This window comes from Polypterus senegalus, chromosome 12 (assembly GCF_016835505.1).
Source record: "Polypterus senegalus isolate Bchr_013 chromosome 12, ASM1683550v1, whole genome shotgun sequence".
Lineage (NCBI taxonomy): Eukaryota > Metazoa > Chordata > Cladistia > Polypteriformes > Polypteridae > Polypterus > Polypterus senegalus.
Window position 1 is genome coordinate 130,019,502 of NC_053165.1, and position 17,009 is coordinate 130,036,510.

General features: G+C 38.2%; 1 protein-coding gene across 2 annotated transcripts in view; it reads left to right on the plus strand.

The window, feature by feature from the left end:
- Positions 1 to 17,009, plus strand: part of scaper (S-phase cyclin A-associated protein in the ER) — a 641,491-nt gene that overhangs the window by 592,978 nt on the left and 31,504 nt on the right. The window lies entirely within an intron of this gene.

Genomic DNA, 17,009 nt, shown 5'->3' on the forward strand with positions numbered 1-17,009 from the left:
GGCAACAAAAGGTCCCTCTTAAATTTTTTAAATGCCTTGGCACCCTTGCTCCAGTCCAATATTGTTTTGCCTGCTATGTGTCTCAAAGTGATCTTTTGTTTCCAGCTGGCCAAGCAGCTTGTATTGCAGTTGTTGTAAGGTAGCAGAGCTTGAATACTTGCTCGTATGAGAGACGGATTACTCTGCTGGGCCACTGGATATTGCATAACTGGCTTCCATGCATGCTCTGTCAGGCTGGCAGCAGTTCACAGTCTGCCACAGTTGGCTATGCTTTAGTTAAGTGTATCAGCTCCCATAATGCCAGAGTTAGTCCAGTTAAACAAAATTTGTAATAAGAATAATGGCCTCATACATGCTAAATCCATTCAGCAATTTACGGGCACATTACAGATTCTAATTAAATTTTGGTCATCTTAATTAAAGAATCTGCTTGCTTTTTATGACAGTTCACTTCCCTTTCACCACTCCCATCCAATTTAATTATTCTGATGTACATAATTAGCATGTGCTGGCAATTGTTCATTGCATTTGCATATTATATTGGATAATTGAATGAGGGTGATTAAATTAGTAAGGTGACAGATGAATCAGCTTTGTTCATACATAGAAGTTAGCTGAATGGCCATGTTGGGAATAGCTGCTTTTGCATATTCATTTCATCCAAGATCATTTTGTTAATTTAAAAAGTCTGTTGCAGTAAAGTCTTTAACTTCTGATCCTAGACACACAAAGCAATTCACTACGTTACTTCATTCTTGGCCCCTTTTCAGCTGGATATATTAAAATTCCTTACAGTACCAAAGAAGAACATAAAGGGAAATAAAATACACGTCCGGAAGAGCAGACCACGACACAGTTGTTTAAATCCTTTTGATGTGCCGTATTGCTCATTTTAATTTTTTAACGGTGAAATATTATGTTGTTAGCTACTGTCTCAAGCAGCCTGTTTATCTGCATACATTGCCTGTAGAAATTATTCATCTGCTTGGACGTTTCCACATTTTATTATTAGGCAATGTCAAATCACAGTGGATTTAATTTGCTTTTTCTGACATTAATCAACAGAAAAAGACTCTTTAATGACAAAGTTAAAATAGAGCTCAACAAAGTGATCTACATTATTTACAAGAATAAAACATAAAATAATTGAATGCATAAGTATTCAAGTCAGTATTTAGTAAATGTTCCTTTGTCTGCCAAAAGGACTTTGAATCCGTATGCACAGCTTTACAGATCTACTGTAAAACGAACTCAAGAGAAATAAAATGAAGAGTTGGGGCACCAGGAGGTGACCCCATTTCACCTCCAGTTTGGATGGTTGAAAATGATTAAAAGGAAGGATATGTCAAGTGTGATTTGTGTGGTTTCTGCTTTCCGGAGACTTTTGTCTTGGTCCAGAATCATGAGGATTCCCCAGGTTTAGACAGGGAGGCAGAAGCAGACGGATTAGAGCAATTGTTGTCCTGGGCAGAAGTGATATCATTGGTCCTCGGGATAGTTCTCCTTCATTCTAAAGCAAATGGAAACTGAGTTAGTGTCAGTTTTACACTCAAATCCTTCACCATTTTATCAGTCAACCCCGTGCCCATGAGACACGCTGTACATTTGCATGCCTGACATGGGACACTGCAATATCTTTCCCATTTTTCTTTTATTAAAACTGCTCAAGTTTTTTCAGGTTGCATGGAGATTGTGAGTAAACAGGCCATTTCATGTCCAGCCACAAATTTTCAATTGGACTCTGATTTTTTCACTCTTTGACTCCTCCAGGGCATCAATGTTGCTGTTTTTAAGTCATTCCTATGAAGCTTTGGCTTTATGCTTGGTGTTGTTATTTGCTGGAAAACAAATCTTCTCCCAAATCACAGATTTCTTTTAGTCTGCATCAGGTTTTCCATCCTGATTTCTCTGTATTTTGGTCCAGTCATTTTCTCCTCTACTCACAACCGTTCCATGGCCTTCTGCAGAAAATCATCCTCACAGTACAGTATGTTGCTTTCCCCACCATACTTCATGGTGTGAGTGGTGAGTTTTTAATAACGAGCAGTGTTTGGCTTATGCCAAAAATGGCATTTAGTGTGATGAACAAATGCCTTCTGGAAAACTCTGTATTAAAGTCTTTCTTTGTTGTTCAATGTCAAAAAAGGCAAGTTAAATCCACTGTGATTCAATGTTGTATAATGAAAAATATGAAAGTGTTTAAGAAACTGAATATTTTATAGACACTGTATCAATTCTAAAAATACTTTATATATTTAAACTGAGGGGATGCCCAAATGGCACCATCAACTTAACAAGGCTGTTCCAAAACCTGCTTTCTTCTCAGAGCAAGTTTTTAGTAATGAAGGCATGTGGCATAATCAAAGTGTGGTTCACGTAGCTACACTGATCATACAGATAAGAAAAAAAGTTAACAGAAAAGCAAAGTTGACATAAAATTTGTTTTCTTTTACTGGGTGTGTTGTATGGTTTACTTATTTACTGTTGGTGCATTATAATTATAAATTTGTTTAAGTGCTCTAAGCTTATGAAGAACTCAGTGAAAAATAATTTTAATTGAATATACAAATTTCTGAAACAGTGTAATGAAGGAACTGCTTGAAATCCCATTGCCATACATTGTTTTCTATGTGCAAGGGCTGGAAAGAATTAATTGTCTTAATTATTTTACCTCCTTCCTTTGCTTTGCACATAATATTTCATTTTCTTGTTTAATTTAACCTTCATCAGTTTATGTAAGTGAATATTTTTAAATATTTGTTTTTGGTGTATCACAGCTAGTCATTTTGACAAAATAAGTTAAGTGTTCAGTTTAATGAGTGCTTTACAAATGCATTTACAAATGTACAGTATAAACAAGCAAAATGGCTCCATGTATTTGGGTTTTGCTCTTGTAAAAGAAATGAAAAGGATCAAATTCATTAAAATATTATTACTATGCATCCCATGCAGGGCCTTAAAAATAGATTGAATTACAATTTTAATAAGCCTGAAAGAAAGACATCATTTGAAACTGAAGCAGTAAAAATGTTGATGTTCATGTTTTTATGTCATTTGACCACACCAAAATGGTCTTAACTCAGAATACTCACCTAAAATATTTTAATATCAGAGTTTCTAGCATTTTAGAAATTGTTGTATTGTTTTGAATATATAGCACTTTGTTACCAAAATGATTGCTGTCACATGCAGGGATGATCCAAGTAATCATTTGTGTGTGTGAGTAAAATCTTGATGCATATTTTTACTAAATCACTTTCTATTCCTAAGGTCTGAAAAATGGCAAACATTATCCAATTATATAAAATAGGTGATGTGGCAGTGTGGTGTTATGGGTCCACAGCTTGCTGAGCAAAGGCCATTTTTTTTAAATAAATAATCACCTTAGTGAGGGGGCGTTGGGCCATAGCAAGCCACGGGGCAATCTGTGGTGTAGGCGTTTCTCACCAAGTGCACAGGTGAGGAACTGCCCACATCCGTGATTGTTCCCGTGGCTAATGTGCTGCAGCTGCTATGGCCCCTCGCAATATAAGAAGCGCGAGTCGGTTGGAAAGGATCAAGAAAGAACAAGAGAGAATAGGAGAAGGAGACGGAGGTTATAGGGAAGCATGTCGGTGCAAGAGGGAGAGCCACGAAGAGCGTGTGGGTGAGCGAGCTAACGAGCGCTCGCGGGCAGCTGCGAGGGCCTGGGTGTTAGGCCTACACCCAGGGGTTGGAGTTGTTGTTGCTCCCGTTGAGCGACCAGGTAGCGGGAGTGACTAGGGAAATGCGACTGGCCGCGGAAGGCCGGAAAAGCAGCAGGAGTCGGGAAGCTTGGTCAGGGAATGTCCAATGTGAGCGTCCTGGCCGTTGGATTGAACCAAGTCTCGAGGCTGGGCTGAGTGCCAGAACGAAGCCAGGGATCGGGAGGTCTCCAGTCTCGTGTGTTAGCGAATGGAAACGGGCAGCTGCAAAGAGAGAACGTCTCGCCTGTTGCAAAGCCTAGTCGGAAGAAGCAAGTGAGACGCCAGCATAGAAGCAGCACTGAGCTTGTTGTTTTTAAAGACTGCTTCCACATGGAACGTTTTAACCTCTAGTTTTTAAAAGGATTGTTCTATTTTTTTTTTTTTTAATCTACACGTTTGTTTTAATGGATTATTTATTAAATGACTTTTTGAATAACTGTACTTTATTGAACACTTTGTTTTTTGATTGTTTTTTTAATAAAATCACTTATACCATCCCCTTGCTCAGTTGTTGCCTCCACTGTCTAGCTCAACTCAGTTATATCTATCGACAGTGTTGGGTTCAAGGGCTCCCAAACAACAATGGGAGCATGGAGTCGAACCCGCATCGCAAGCTTAACATGCATCACAAGTAAATTAATGGAAGGAAATATTAAGGAAATGACTGAGCAGCACATGACAAGAACAGGAGTTTAACTGAACAGTCAGCATGGGTTCAGGAGAGGGAGGTCATCTTTTACTAACATTCTGGAATTCTATGAGGAAGCAACAAAAGTGTATGATCAAACAGCATATGATATTATTTATCTTTCAGAAAGTATTTGATAAGGTGCCACATGAGAGGTTGGGCATTAAAGTAAGTGTTCAGGGTGTTGTGTGTAGATGGATGCAGAATTGGCTCAGACACAGGAAGCAGAGGGTGATAGTGTGAGAAACGTTATCAGAATTGGCTGATGTTAAGAGTAGTATCCTTCAGGGTTCAGTGCTAGGGCTGCTGATATTTTTAATATAGATAAATGATTTCATTTTGAAAATAAATAACAAGCTGATTGAGTTTGCAGATTATACCAAATCTAAGTGAATTGGCAGAAAATCCAGAATCCATCCATCCACCCATTATCCAACCTGCTACATCCCAACTACAGGGTAACGGAGGTCTGCTGGAGCCAATCACAGGCAACACAGGGCGCAGGGCAGGAAACGAACCCCGGGCAGGGCACCAGCGCACCACAGAAATCCAGAATATCTTGAATAATGAAACAGGGATTTTGACAGCATGCTGGTTTGGGCAGATTTCTTGCAGGTGAAATTTAATATAATTAAATGAAAGGTATTAAACAGGAATTAAAAATGTTAAATGTGAATACACAGTGAGAACTGTGAAAATTGAAAATACTGCTTATGAAAAGGATTTAGGAGTCGTTGTGGACTATAGGCTATCAACTTCCAAACAGTGCTCAGAAGCCATTACAACGAAATGTTAAGGTTTATAGCACACTGTTTGGAGTACAAGTTCAAGGAGGTTATGTTTAATTTTTACAAAGCACTAGTGAGACCTCATCTGGAGTACTCTGTGCAGTTTTGGTCTCCAGGCTACAAAAAAGACATAGCAGCACTATAAAAAGTCCAGAGAAGAGCGACTAGGCTGATTCCAGGACTGCAAGGGATGGGTTATGAGGAAAGTTTAAAAGAGCTGAGCCTTTTCATTTTAAGCAAAATAAGTTTAAGAGGAGACAGGATTGAAGTACCATCATATGTCATATGCGTTAATGTTTTTAATACATTGGACAGAACTGTACATAGTTTAAATGCATGTGTCCTTAGGAGTTTTTCCAGTCCAGTGGTTTTGCCTCCTTCTGTACTATGGTCCATTGCTATATATTCTTCCTTCATTATTCCAACCATTCCAAAGATGCTTTAAAATATATTTCTTGTGCCCTGACCCAACCTTGGATACACAGTTGCCCCCCCAATGTGTCAAGTTAAATTTGCTCACATGGAACTCTGTTTGGACATAAACACCCACAAGACATCTTTGCCTCCGGCACATTAAATACCTGGTCTAATATAGCAAAAATACCACTCCTCCCTATGGATAAGAGTGACTGAACAGAGAGAACAGATCCCACAGAAGAGAACATACATCTCACCAATGAGCTTATAAACGGAAACATCCCCCATGCAAAATGGAATCAAATGGATTACATGCCTATATTAAGGCAATGACCCAGTTAATGACAGCCAAACAATTCAACTATCTTATGTTGTAAAACATTACGCATTGCCTCAAAGAGAGGTTTATTCAATTGAATTTCAACAGAATATCATTGTTGCTCACAGAACATAGACAACAAATGCAAGGGAACTTGTAAGGAAGCATGATTTTATATCTACAGTGTGTATATATGTGTGTGTTTTTTATATATATTTATATATATATATATATATATATATATATATATATATATAAAATATACACTTACAAATATAGTAACTTTAAACTGCAGAACATCAGTGGAATTACTGCATGCATTACAAAATACATTCAAATACATCATGCACCGCAGACATTAACAATGAATATGCTAAGGTCTACATTGATTATTTAAATTTCAACTGATCTTTGATGAATAAAAACAGCTAGTGCTACAAACATGGACATGGTACATAAAAATAAACAGCTGCCTGATAGCAGTTTTATTACATGGAATGAAACTAAGATGGCAAATACGTTAAACAGAAAACCCCTGCCACATGAATGAGCATTAAATTAAATTGCTGTGATGGCAATGTTTCAATAACTGAATGCACACAAATGGACCTGTTTGCAGCCTACACACTGCCCATTCTGTTCAAAGGCACTAGACAAACACACACACACACACTGTGTATATATATTTATTTATAACTGAGAGAGAGACAGCAGTACAGTAAAAGCATCCAAAACCTTCTCATCAATACTAAACACTTCACAGAATAAGGGAAGAGCAAAAAGACTGGTAAAACTTTTATTCATATTTGAAATCCACAGAGATGTCAATGTTGTAAACACGCTAAATAATGTTCATAGTGGGCATTCTTTTTCATAACAATAGGAAAACATGTGCCTCAAGTTGACATTGTATCTGCTAAACGGTCACAAATGTTAATTCATGGATTCACACAAGTCATGCTAGATGGCATCCTGGCCCCTAGGATACCCTCCATATACATTGTGAAAATAAACACAGAGAAAATAAGATTACGAGTTTGGGGCCCAGTAGGGAAAGAAAACATCTAATATACATGTAGATATTTTCTTAAAGGAGCCGACTTTAAAGCATGTAAGCAAACTTCTGGCAGACATTATGGGATATTACTTCTTGGAAGCAAATCTTTTGTCTCTCTCTCTCTGGTAATCAGACAACCTAATGATTGTATAGGAACCCTTTCAAGATAACATCCGTGAACAGAGTCGAGTGTATACACTCAATTTAAACTTAACTCAAAGACCAATGTTAAACATTATCACCACCACAAACATATTTAGAAAAAAAAATCAGACTGGTCAGTTATTTCAAATGACAAACAATTATTTTATATCAATGTTCAACGCTTTCAACAGTCAATAAGTACATTTTGCATATGTTCCCACTAATTTTCTGTTAATCCCATTCAGAATTGTTAGGGCTAGAACCTCTCCTGACTCAACCGGGATTAATATGAGAAACAACCCTGAAGAACATATAAAGTCTCAGGACAATAACATGAAAAAGAAAACAAGATCAGCCATTTGAAAATGAAAATTAATACATGCTGGATTGAGGGATTGTACATTCCCATTTAGCAAAAAAAAAAAAAAAAAATCAATATTTCCTAACACTCAAAGATTTTAAAATATAGACAACAGTAAAGCAAATTCTGTATCTGACTGGGTGTCCAGTCTCTTCTTCAAGGCCTATCACCACCAGTGCCATCTTTAGAAGCTGTAGTTCAGTATATAGGTGCCTTTGCTCAGACAAATTCTGTCTACTTGCCTCTCACTTTCCCCTCTTGAATTTCAGACAGTACAGCTCTGAGAGCAGCAGCAGAACCACCACACTCTTATTCAATTTCTCCTTGATAGGCTTTTTAAATATCTGGTAACAGGAATTGTTTCAGTCTTATACAGATTCAAAAAATCTAGATTAATCTCTATGATGTGATCTCCAGAGGATGTTTCCAGGCTTTAGATAAAAGTTTCCAAATTCTTTTTTGGAAGGCCACAGTGGCTGCAGGTTTTTGTTTCAATCCACTTGTTTAATTAGAAGTTGATCTGTGCTAATAAAAGAACTTGCTATTTTCATATTGACCAGTTAGTGTTTTCAGTTTCCAAGTCATGCCATTCTTCTGTAGTAGAATTTCATTCTACGCAAATATCCTAAGCTTTGTTTGTAATATAAATTTGCATATTATAAAAAAATGTACTAAGATAATCCCTTACATTACTCCTAAAGTAACTCTCAATATAGTTTAACCTACTGTATATCCATGGAAGAAGGAAGAGGAAGAGCCTGTGCAAGGGAGTTGTCGACATAATTTGTAGTGAGGGTGCATAATCCTCAACCATACTGCTTCACTTCCTGTCGGACTCAACATGGCTGTCCGCATGCAGAACAACATGGGACAGCAGGAAGATGCACCAATTTGGATGTACCCTTTAGAGGGTTAGAGTAGGTGGTTGAGTCAGTCTTAATCAGGACCTGCCTCTAACCTTGCCGCCATGGGTGGCCCTACCAGGAGTTCCTGATGGCACTGCTCGGGGAATCTTTAATCATGCAAATCACTCTATCACATTAAGGTGCTGATTCAATGAAGGTTATTCACATTATTGCTTTGTATAATAAATGTTCATCAGTAGCTTTAATTGAAACATGTCTATATATCAGTCGTATCAGAAATGTTATTTTCCGGACAACTCTGGTACTGCACTGGAAGCTAGAGCTGAGGCAGACGCAGCATCTTGTTCAGTTCAGTACACACAGATTTAGAACTGACCTTTTTTCAGAAGAATGACGAGATACATCCAGCTTGTCAGATAAAGCAATAAAATATGCCAATCTGGGTGAGATAGGCAAGTGCTAGAGGCCTGCATCTTGTGCTCTCTCATGCCGTATTGCATAGCACATAAAAGAGAGAGAGAAATTAAGAGAGTACAGTAGGCATACGACTCCCTTATTCTTACACCACCACACTCTGTTAAGCAAGACAGTCTAAGAGTGTGCAGCAGAGCATATCTCACTTCTCCTCCTCCCAATGTGAATCAGATCTAGTGAGTGTACATTAGCTCCAGTCTCATTCGTTTCTTGCAACCCATCAAGAGAAGCCAGTGAGCACTTACTCCCTGTAAAAGTACAAGAGACGCTCATGAAGCAGTGACTAAGATAGATTAACAGGATAAATTCCCTCTAGCATCACACAAGAAAAAGCACGTCATTTTGTGCACACCCAGTTCACTTTTTTGCACCGTCTTTTCTTCCAATTTATTTTTGTATTTCTCAGATTAGTTGAGGGTTTACAATATGATAGATTTTTCTTTTCCAAGGATATCATCTAAATAATTTGTAAGGCAGAGCAGATTCTCAATTGTTTATTTTGGTCTCTTTCAGTCTCTTCTAAATATTTTATTAAAATGGGAACTTCATGACAAAGCATGCAGGTGTAAATGGGACCAAGTTATATGGTAATCTGCTGCCTCTTTGCCATTTGCATCTAATTGTTTATTATAAAGAAAACAAGAAATAATTAAACACTTTGAATATTGTTGTTGAAAACTGGGTTGAGAATCTCAATAATATGCTAGTTAAGACAAAATGTAGTAAAGAATAGTTCTTGACCAATAACTGCTTCAGCAGCAATAATAAGCTTCAGCTACAGCAGCCCATCAGGACTGAACTTCGGAACCCTTTCCTTAGACGATAAGTTCATTAATTTTGAAGTGAAGGTTATTTTTTCAAAACAGTGGTGTGCTGTTATTTGCCAAAGCTGTACTGATTAAAGTTTTATTTAGTCCTGGTATACAGTATAATGCAGCATTTCCCAGGGGACTAGTAGCCTCTTTATAACATGAATGTTGTTTATTCTTCTGGCCTGTATTCTACCCAAGATTCTCTTAGCCGAGTGGTCTTATGACAGTTGAGCACCTACTGCTGCCAACTGTTAAACTTTACAAAATAACATTTCCCTGCCTTCAAAAGGAGTAATTGAACCTTTGTAGATGTCTTGGAAAAGTGTCAAAATAATGCAAACAATATTGACACTCTCTTCTGTTCAAAATCAAACAACAATCTGAAAGCTTACTCAAGAATAAAGATCTGTTACCCATCTTTAAATCCACCTGGCTTAGTTCAGATGTAATTAGGTCTTGTTATGAGCGCAACTGGAGGAAGCAGTACCTCTGGGTCCTCCAACTACAAAGGTGCCATTTATGTTCCAGTTGAATCTGGCCACTGTGTAAAAAATGCTACAGGGGCACAGGTGTCATTTGGGGCTGACTTGCATATCATTAGGAACCATCTGCTGCATGAAATGTGTCTGGTACTAACTGCATTAATGACTTGTAAAGGATAAGACCAGAAAGATTTAATCTTGTGATCTCAGTGGAGCGTGCTGACCCTGACTCTGAAACTGTTTGGTATTCTGAACCAGTGTGATCTATAGAAATATTACTTCATTTTGTGCTACTTTTTGGACATATTTATGAGAGTGTACACCAAAGTGTGTGGAGTTGTGCTACTGGGGAACTGCTTATTGTTGTAGTGCACAAGTGTCTGGGGAATGTCTGATATGAATGAGCAGATTTGTTCTGATTTAAATACTCTGTAACCACATCGATAGTGTGAATGTAGTGCATTTGTCTTTAAAAAACATGCAAATTCACCTGAGTTAAATTATGGTCCACAGACCAATGAAGCAGCAATGGCCAATACTCAGCAAGTAAAAACAGACTCAATAAATCCATCCCAAGTGGAGCTAATTCTGCCTAAATAGAATACATGTTATGGAAATAAGAAAACACTTGTGCTCTGTGACACCATATACTGTAATTCACAGTAGATGTCAACCTGCACCTGTCCCCAAGTCTTAACAGGCAATTGAACAGACAGTAAGAGGGCTGGAGATTGGGTTCCTGTTCTCTCACAAATTAGATGTGTGTAGTCCTTCACTAGAGTTCAAGATCTTGACACTGCTTCTGGATTCATTCCATGACCAAATGGCCCTTGTGTAGCATACCTAAGACACATGCTCGGAGGGCTCTTGAAATTACAGTGCTGGTGTCTACTTGAGAGGTACTTAAGTGTTCATTCGTGCTTGATGAAAGGACAAAGATGAGCTTACACAGGATCTTGCTGTGGGACATACACCCCTATTAGCATGTAAGCGTGGTATGCAGTTGTGTGTGAAGATGCTGAACAAGATCATGATACAGAGCACTACCTGTTGGGAAGACACAGGAGAGGACTGTAAGTCTGCCATCAGGTTCTTCCACCCAGAAGTGCACTGAAACTTAAAGACATACAGCTGGAGATTTTTTACAGGGTAGTGAGGGCCTAATGGTCACTTCCTAGAGTACTGCTACATATACATGATATTATTTTTAGTTCACTCGCTTTGTTCTTCTGTAAGAATCAGAGTGCTAAAAGCAAATGTAACTGAATTGGGGACAGTAGACACCCTAAGAGCAGCACCAAAATCTTTATAGGCAACAAAGGTGAAGGTACTAAGGTGGAAGTATGCCATTTAAGCTAACAGAAAATGTATGACCTGAGTGCAGGCAAGTATTAGTCGCTTTGTTTTCAGGAACCAATGAGTTCCTGCACAATGTAGACCCTGGGCTACTTGTGGTCCCTGGCCACTTTTATGTGTTGCATTCCCACTGAACAACAAGGACTATAAACTTAATGTAAAAGGTGTCATGCAAAAAGAAGAATGATGTGCGATGCATTTGGGAGTTTATGGTAACTCAGACCCATATTATTGCTTTGACACTCTTTCAGCTTCATGCACCAGGGAGACAGCTATGACGAGATTTTGTAAGAAGGCACCAGTGCTTGTGGTAAACCAATCTGCACAATGCATTGCCTAAGCCCCACCCACAATATCTCCTGATTAGAGTAGGAGCTAACAAAAATGTACTCGGAACTCAAATGGCCTGAGTTCCAGCAGTGGGAATGCTACAAAAGTTCCTGAGTTGCTAAAAAGTCCCAATTCCTAAAAAAGTTCCTGCAGTGGGAAGGTGCCTATTAATACCTAAAGTGCATATTTCTTCAAAAGCTATTGTGATGGTTCATTCGTGGTGCAGTACTGATGACAGAAAACTTAGGTGGTGTCCTGTCATTGCCAAGAATAAATGATGATTTTTTATGTGTATTTTTTGTTATTGCACTGATGTTGGACTAGTGTTGAGTTAAGCTGAAAATGATAAATCCACAGACTCAGTTATGTGTGGAAAAAACACATTTATGACTGTGAAAGACAAGATGATGACTGCCTGGTGGTTAAAAACCCCCTTTGTGACTAAGAATTTTGGAGCATGTACTAGTATATCATAAATAACAACCCCTACATTTCTCTCAGGATTATCTTTTGAAAATTGATAAAGATAGAAATAAGTCCAAATGGCATCCAGTTGTACTAGTTGACCCTACTGTGGGTGGAAAATACTGTGAGGCCTTGACTTGCTGGGGTGGAGTTAAAGATTCTGATACTCTTTGCAGAGATCTAAATTATAAAGATCCTAGAATTATTAAATTGAGTAGTGATGTCCTCTGAAGCTGCTTGTCTACCATTCTTAACACCAAAGCAAACAGAATGTATATATATTTTTTCTTATTAACAGCCAAGGTGGAAATCTGTTTGAGTAGCATTGTCTAGTTCTGCCATTCATTCAAACTTGTAAGAAGCTGGTGCAGGTTTGTTGATGTTACATCATGAAAGAACAATGAGATGAAGTGTGATGGTAAGAGGCACTTTAGGATCCAGCAGAGATGGCAAATGAATGAAGAGAGACATTCAGATGCTTCAAAGGGTATTGATCAATTTTAACACAAAATTGCTTCACTTTCAGCTGAGATACTGTCAATCCAGTGTCTTATCTGAAGACACTGTTCAGTTTCTAGTTTATGTTTAAATTCATTTTTATGTGTATATAGCATGACGAAACTCTTTCTCACATGTCTACTCAGAATAGTGACAGTGATAACAATACCAACAAAAATACAACACATACAGTGCATCCGGAAAGTTTTCACAGCGCATCACTTTTTCTGCATTTTGTTATGTTACAGCCTTATTCCAAAGTGGATTAAATTCATTTTTTTCCTCAGAATTCTAAACACAACACCCCATAATGACAACATGAAAAAAAGTTTACTTGAGGTTTTGGCAAATTTATTAAAAATAAAAAAAACTGACAAATCACATGTACATAAGTATTCACAGCCTTTACTCAATACTTTGTCGATTCACCTTTGGCAGCAATTACAGCCTCAAGTCTTATAGAATATGATGCCACAAGCTTGGCACACCTATCCTTGGCCAGTTTCGCCCATTCCTCTTTGCAGTACCTCTCAAGCTCCATTAGGTTGGATGGGAAGCATCTGTGCACAGACATTTTAAGATCTCTCCAGAGATGTTCAATCGGATTCAAGTCTGAGCTCTGCCTGGGCCACTCAAGGACATTCACAGAGTTGTCCTGAAGCCACTCCTTTGATATCTTGGCTGTGTGCTTAGGGTTGTTGTCCTGCAGAAAGATGAACCGTCGCCCCAGTCTGAGGTCAAGAGTGCTCTGGAGCAAGTTTTCATCCAGGATGTCTCTGTACATTGCTGCAGTCATCTTTCCTTTATCCTGACTAGTCTCCCAGTTCCTGCCACTGAAAAACATCCCCACAGCATGATGCTGCCACCACCATGCTTCACTGTAGGGATGGTATTGGCCTGGTGATGAGCGGTGCCTGGTTTCCTCCAAACGTGACGCCTGGCATTCACACCAAAGAGTTCAATCTTTGTTTCATCAGACCAGAGAATTTTGTTTCTCATGGTCTGTGAGTCCTTCAGGTGCCTTTTGGCAAACTCCAGGCGTGCTGCCATGTGCCTTTTACTAAGGAGTGGCTTCCGTCTGGCCACTCTACCATACAGGCCTGATTGGTGAATTGCTGCAGAGATGGTTGTCCTTCTGGAAGGTTCTCCTCTCTCCACAGAGGACCTCTGGAGCTCTGACAGAGTGACCATCGGGTTCTTGGTCACCTCCCTGACTAAGGCCCTTCTCCCCCGATCGCTCAGTTTAGATGGCCGGCCAGCTCAAGGAAGAGTCCTGGTGGTTTCGAACTTCTTCCACTTACGGGTGATGGAGGCCACTGTGCTCATTGGGACCTTCAAAGCAGCAGAAATTTTTCTGTAACCTTCCCCAGATTTGTGCCTTGAGACAATCCTGTCTCGGAGGTCTACAGACAATTCCTTTGACTTCATGCTTGGTTTGTGCTCTGACATGAACTGTCAACTGTGGAACCTTATATAGACAGGTGTGTGCCTTTCCAAATCATGTCCAATCAACTGAATTTACCACAGGTGGACGCCAATTAAGCTGCAGAAACATCTCAAGGATGATCAGGGGAAACGGGATGCACCTGAGCTCAATTTGAGCTTCATGGCAAAGGCTGTGAATACTTATGTACATGTGCTTTCTCAATTTTTTTATTTTTAATAAATTTGCAAAAACCTCAAGTAAACTTTTTCACGTTGTCATTATGGGGTGTTGTGTGTAGAATTCTGAGGAGAAAAATGAATTTAATCCATTTTGGAATAAGGCTGTAACATAACAAAATGTGGAAAACATGATGCGCTGTGAATACTTTCCGGATGCACTGTATTACATTATTTCAAAATTTTCATGTTGCTTTATTGCAAATTGCTGTGTAAACGAATTTGAGAATATTTGGCTTTGTAGACACTATATTAAAGAAATGTAAAAATGTTGCATAGGCTGTGGCCCACTGCATCCCTGAATTGAATTAAACAAGTTTGAGAATATTTTATTATATAATATTATTTATTTAGGCAGTGGAATGGTTATTTACTTTAACTTTCCACATTTTTGTCGTACAGTTCACTCCATAATATTTGGGACCAGGTCACACATTTTTTCTTGATTTACCTCTCTACTCCACAGTTTAAAATTACAAATCAAACAATTTAGAAGTGATTAACGTGCACATTGCAGACTTAAATTAGGGGGATTTGCATACATTTTGGTCTCTCCATGTACAAATTGGAACACTTTTTCTACATGGTCCCCCATTTCATGGTATAATAATACTTTGAACAGATGCCATCACAGATGTTTGTGCTTACTTGGCTGTGTTTGTTGCTTCGCAAGCAAAAGATGCCTCAGCTTTCTTCTACCCTTTGGAGTGTCTTTTTGCCATTGTTCAACATGAAGACAAGCGCTGTGCCAATGAAAGTCAAAGAAGCCATTGCAAGGCTGAAAATGAGAATAAAGCCATTAGAGACATCAGAAAAACCTTAAAATTATCTAATACTTCAGAATACTTTCCGGATGCACTGTACACAGTGTTTCTCATCTCATCTAGTTGCAACACCAGAACGTTTGAGAAACACTACACAAGCGCACAGAAAAAGCATATACACATAGAATGAAACATACAGTATATAGACAGGTCTATGGTTTATGAATAAATTCTGCTCCTGTGGATATTCATAATCAGATTTTGTGTCACAACTTGCACTGAAAACGTCTGTTAATGGAAAACTTGGCAAAAGTGCATTAATGTTTTATTACTTTTTTATGGAAAAGCATTTTAAAATATGAATAAAATGACAGTTAGGTATTAATGTACTTTAAATCATTACATAATAGTAGTTTAAACTAAAATATGATTATTCACAGTATGTCTACCTTATGTTAAAGTATCCTGCAGTGTTTGATAATACAGTACCTTATGTGATAGGAAAAGGCATAATAATGGCACATGAATAAGTTACAATATATTACTCAGCAGAGCCTCTTTGCTGAGGGACCATTCAGAGTATCACCTCCTCTTCTAGCGACTATACTCCTTGAAATGACACAGATTTTACACGTGTCTAGAATACTGAAAATTATAAGCAATAGTTCCTACCACCCAGCTAAATGGTCAGCTACTCATCAAACTACTTACCCTATGACAGCGCTTATTGCACAGCCGCACATGATGCCAGTTACATTGAGTAATATTGGCGAATGATGCCTTAGTTATTTGTTTTTTGAATTCCTGGTTGTATCTCTGATATTTCTTGGGCGTTACGTTCATCCCTCAATTTATTTTCAAACTTAATTCTACTGCTGTCCCATTTAGTCAGCAGATTGCCACATACTGGTGAACTGACTCACCCACTTCATTCTGTTTTCAACTCTCCATCCAGTGCGGGAGAAATCTGTGTGAACTGGAAAATTACATTTAAAAATTATCCACAGAGTTTACAAAGTCTTAAAACACTTGTTGTTCCACAGTAGAAAGTTGTGCCGCACCGATGCTTTCTTGCATGCATCACTTATACTTTCCATACTGAAAGTCAGCACCTTAATTCTTCAAAACTTTTCAGCCAGCAAGTCTAGAACTTCAGGATAAGGAAGAATATAGATAACTTGGTGGGTGGAAAAATTCAGCCACCCTGATTGCCAAAATGTGATATATAATAAAGGAGTGGACATCAGTATTTCTCTCAAAATGAATTTTTTTTCTTGGTTTTGTATTGCCATCAAATCTCCCTGTGAATCTAAGTCAAGGGTAGTGTGTGTTTGGGGGAGGCTGTTTCTCCTAAAGGACAGTTCAGTACTAGTTACTGACTACAAGTGTTCAGATTCTTGATCCATCTTTGACTCTGATTATTTAAACAATATTTGGAATATTAACAGGAAGTGCAGTTGTTGTGTGATAGTTGTATAAACAGATTGTGATTATGTCTTATTGAGACAAATATCTTATAATACTATACAAATAAGCATTTTTATAGTATGGCCTTATTGAGACAAATATCTTATAATACTATACAAATAAGCATTTTTATAGTATGGCATTTACAGCATATCTTGTATTTAACATTCAAGCCTAAGATCATCAGAATACTCTGAGCATTTTAAAGACCTGAATGTCTCCCTCCTCTTGTATCATTTTCTGAAGGTTTGCTGAAGAGGATGTATTGAAGGTTGATATAGTGATGCAGTAATTAATAAAAAGAGAGTTTAAGTAAACATGGCCAAAAATACTG